Source organism: Lathyrus oleraceus, chromosome 4, assembly GCF_024323335.1.
Source record: "Lathyrus oleraceus cultivar Zhongwan6 chromosome 4, CAAS_Psat_ZW6_1.0, whole genome shotgun sequence".
Lineage (NCBI taxonomy): Eukaryota > Viridiplantae > Streptophyta > Magnoliopsida > Fabales > Fabaceae > Lathyrus > Lathyrus oleraceus.
In genome coordinates, this window is record NC_066582.1 from 498,422,350 (window position 1) to 498,427,106 (window position 4,757).

Genomic DNA, 4,757 nt, shown 5'->3' on the forward strand with positions numbered 1-4,757 from the left:
TTAAGTTTGATGACGAAGATTCGAGCAATGTGGCGTACGCCAATTATTCGAATAATCGAAAGATAGTGAGGCGTACGCCTCCTATCCTCTTTTCATCTGAAATATGGAATTAAATGGTTGTAGAATTTGTAGTTGATTTAGAGGATGTGATTTGAATGTGTATAATCGTGGTTTAATTTTGATGACGAAGATTCGAGCAATGTGGCGTACGCCAATTATTCGAACAATCGAAAGATAGTGAGGCGTACGCCTCCTATCCTCTTTTCATCTGAAATATGGAATTAAAAGGATTTGGGATTTGTGGTTGATTTAGAAGATGTGATTTGAATTATTATGGTTTGAATGATTTGAATTAGGAAATTATATTTGATTTTGAAAAGTGATTTGAAATTGTGTGGTTTAAGATTTAATCGGGTGACAAGAACTCGCGCAATATGGCGTACGCCAATTATTCAAGTGTTTGAGAAATAGTGAAGCGTACGCTTACTATCTTCTTTTCATCCCAAGTTTATGTTAAGAGAGAAAATCCTTTTGAAATTGAATGGTTTGAAAAAAATGATGAATTCATGTTTATGAATAAAATGAATTTTGTTTAGTGTATTATTTCATCTACTCGATTAATCAATAACCATGTAGGTTTCATTGTAAGGAAGCCCAAGAGTAAGCTATGTGAGGTTGATGGCGATGCTAAAAAGCGGTCGACTTACAAGGGTGTTTAAAAATGGGCTCGATGTTAAATCGAGAATTGTGTGATGTGTTTTTTTGAAATTGGTTTGGATGCTTTTGAATGGATGAAATTTGAAATGGTATAAAATTGGATATTTAATTAACCAAATTAATTACTTAAAATTTGATTGAATCGGTGTCGGTTACAAAATGTGCTCAAGAACCGGTTAGGGCGAAATGACAATAAGATTGATGTCATACGCGAGGTCATAACGCGGTGAAAAATATTCCTTTAATTTATTCAGATTTGGTGGTATCACGACATGAAATTGTCGAACCCATACGTTTTGTCCGATTTTTATTGCCACGAGAATTGAACAATTATGACACTATACCTACTTAAGACATGGTAAGATACATCACTAACCTTGGGACAACATCAGGTAACCGCTAGGTACAACCGAAATGGGTAGCATCTAATTATTATCATTATTTACATCAAAAGCATCATAAGAGATAAATTGTCATTATACAAAAATATTACTTAATAACACCATTGTCCAGATTAACATTTAAATCAAGCGAGAATGACTTGGGCTGGAATGGATTAGGTTAAAATGAACGGCTACATAGCTTCCTCTTGGAAATAGTTTTAACAGGAGATAATTCACAAAATTGCTAAGGGACGCCGACAACCATGCATTTCAAACCGCATTCATCGTATTAGTAACGTCACTGTAATTACTTCTGTTACTATAATCACTTCAATATCATTAATATCAATCTAATGACTACAAACCATAATTTATTACCATCACAGTCAAATAAAACCCAACTTTAAACCAATAAAAACCAAGACAAGATGCAAACAAAATTGGGAAGGAAAGCTGAGTTGTAAACAGGGGTACTACCATTACCAAATTCGAAGTCTGGCTTAAAACGCGATGATGCCGGCGGTGAGAAAGCGGAAGCACCAGCTTTTGGGTATTGTTATTGTGCTATAAACCCATATCTTGGTGACAGTTGCTGTCGGCGGCAGTGAAGAAGGAACAAATCCGCTATTGTTCACTGCTGGGTTGGGTCGGTATCCACCGATGGATTTGGAAGAGTTGTCTTGGAGGGTTGAAGGTGAACGATTTGAGGGCGTGGTGATGGTTGTATGGATCGGTGGTGGAAGGTTGAGTTTCAACGGTGGTAGTGAGGTCGCGATTGGGGTTTCGGTGATGAGTGGACGACGAATCAAGGGTTAATGAAGGATGGGTGTGTAGTTAGCGATGGTGGAGGGTTGATTTAGGTGAAGAAGATGAAGGTGTGAGGTGAGATAGGGTTAGTGGAGACAGAGGAAGCGGTTGTAGGAGGGTTATGGTTGAAGTGGGATTTCGGCAGGGTAACGGTATCTTTCCTCCTCCCTTTTTCAATCGATTTGATCCCCCTTTTATAGAGTGAAGTGAGTGGCAAAATCCATGAGCTGTCAAGGGATCATGAGAATCATTCCGTTGGAAGGAAAATTCTCCTTAGATTTTGTGGTCCCTGAATGAGGTACGTCTGGATTTGTTATTGGAAAATCTCTCTAGATGCGTATTGATTTTGTTTTTATCACTGCTGTAAAATACCTATGTGTATGGTAAGGGACTTCTCTTTTACTGTCCTGTAACTCTTAGTTTTTCACAGGTTCTCATCATGATTTGGTGTCTGCTTAAGTTCTGCATTACTTTCATGCTTGATGCGTGTTGCGTTTAACCTACTCATCTCTATGTTACTGCAGGTGCATCCCAATTCAATGGTTGGCTCAAGGCAAAGCAGTGAGATTTAGCAGGTTTTGTGTGAGGATGCCATCGTTTATCATTTTGTACTGTCGTTTACAACTTGGAATGAATGTGCTTTGCATGGTTGAGTGGATTAAATTGAAGCTAGGAGTTGATATCTGTTTCAGGGCTATTTACAGGTTCATCCCAAGGCCTGAAATTGATCTTAAATGCTGCATTTGTTCATGACTCGTTCTGTTGATATGCAATGTGTTGTTCCAGGTCCAAAGTTTGGAATTGTTTTAACCATGCTACCGATCATGACTCAAAAAGGCATTTGGCGTGTTTGTGGTATGCAGGTACAAGGATAATTTAGAAAACCATTTTCTCACTTGGAAGTAGCATTAGATCAAACACGTACCATAGCCGTCGACATACATTATCAAGCTTGGAGATCATTTCTTGTAATACGATCGGTCTGTTTGTGTATAGGGCTTAAGTGTGGTTTGTGTTTTGGTGAGGTAAGTTGTACTTGGTTAGTTTTTGGATTGTGGATGTATTCACTCAACTATGTTATGTTGTGGTTTCATGCTCATGACTTGTGGTTGCTTTGCAGGTTGGGACGTCATGTCGGTTTGGTTATGCAATTAGAGAAATGGTAAGTGACCTGCACTCTCGAAAATGGCTTTAATGCATGGTTGGTACCGCTAATACATATTGTTGAATTTGTTGTTAACGGTGACACTACATTTGGTGCGAAGCGTATTGCCATTGCAACTAACTATTTCTGGTTATTGATTTTAATCTTGGACTGTTAGGGACGTCGATTTTAGCTTGGCATTTTGTTGCTGCAGGTTCTACAGGTGCTGCATCGTGAGTATGCATGGTTCTTGATACTAACCAAATGGCCCTGCAATGTATTTCTATCCTGCCATGCGTTCGGTTATTCGCGGCTGCCACTTTAGAGTTTTTTGAAGGAGTGTTGATGCATCAACGGCAATGTTGGTTAACAGGGTAGTTAGCTCAAGTTAAAGACACAGTTGCAGGTTATAAGTCGGTTGTGATCTACCTTTTCAGAACAATCGGTAAGGTTGTACATACCACAAGTAACACAATTTTAGCAATGTACGTTTCCTGTTCGTACTTGGAACTGCTGTGAGTTATGATTTGACCAGGACCACTTTGTTGCAGGTTCTTTTAAAACTTGTAGCTTTCCATATGCTTTTGTGCACTTTTATCCTTGCGCACCTGTATTCACACTCACATTGTCGGCATGGCGCTGCTAGCTCTTGGATCTATAGGTCACCGCATGACACGGGAGCGAATCTGTCATAACGTCCTTGGAAACCAATGCAATGAGGAACCTGAGAAACTGTCACGGCCAGCTGATGGATTATTTTAGCTTTAGAATCTTATTTCTTTCCTTTGTCTGGGTTGTAACATTAGCGCATCACGGTTTGAAACGCATATGTGTCGGTCGATCTTGAAACAACTGATTTGTATGCCGTAGTGTTAGTTTGAAAAATGAAAAAATGTAATTTTAATGTGTGAACATGTTTTGCCAATATACTGCACTTGCAGTTTCAAACATAAACCATGCAGTTTCAAACATAAACCATAATAAGCCAAGGGTCTTGTGGCAGAATAACAATAGGATGTGGGGTTCTTGTATTTATGGATTTGGGCTTTTTGTGATTCAACTTTTTTCTTAATCTTTCATGCGAGTGGACATTTCTACCTAGCATTTGTGTCTTGAGCGAAATGAATAATGCGTGAAATTTCTTATGAATGAAAATGCATTGATGTACCTTAGTCTCTTGTGAGTCATGTGTGAGTGGAGGTATCTCTTAATTTGGGCAACACCACCATAATCTAAATGGACATTTTATGGACCAAGTACTTATGCTAATAACAATGGCAAGAAGTGGAATACCCTAAACCAAATTAAAATATGCAAAACATGGATCATGTGTCCCCCTTCTTTTAAAAACAAATGGACTAGTTCAATCATGTACTCAGAACCAATAGAAATGACCTAATCATATGTTGCACATGTGGTAGCATGAGGTTTATAAAATTAATAACAAGAAAATCCACAAACAAGGACTCTTGTACAATAGGTTGAGTGACATTTTCCTAAGTTACAATACTAAGTCACAATGTCATGAAGGAAGGAATTTATGGGCCTTTAAGAAGGCACGGAACATGACTAGGGTTTATGGACATTTGATCAAGGATGGATCCCTTTACAGGAATTTATGCATCATGCTTTCTGTTTGTGAAATGCTAAAATCTTTTTAACATGCCCGGACAAAATTGAGGTATGACAGTTGGTAATCATCAATC

At 38.3% G+C, this 4,757-nt stretch overlaps 1 long non-coding RNA gene across 6 annotated transcripts; it reads left to right on the forward strand.

The window, feature by feature from the left end:
• Window positions 1–1,122: 1,122 nt before the first annotated feature.
• Window positions 1,123–4,086, forward strand: LOC127076790 (uncharacterized). Of its 6 annotated transcripts, none has more exons than XR_007786876.1 (5): window positions 1,123–2,205; window positions 2,432–2,932; window positions 3,028–3,069; window positions 3,266–3,517; window positions 3,603–4,086. It is a non-coding gene; the product is annotated as an uncharacterized LOC127076790 (long non-coding RNA). The 6 variants fall into 6 exon arrangements; XR_007786877.1 differs by having other exon boundaries at window positions 3,266–3,501; XR_007786874.1 differs by having other exon boundaries at window positions 3,266–3,496.
• Window positions 4,087–4,757: the final 671 nt, after the last annotated feature.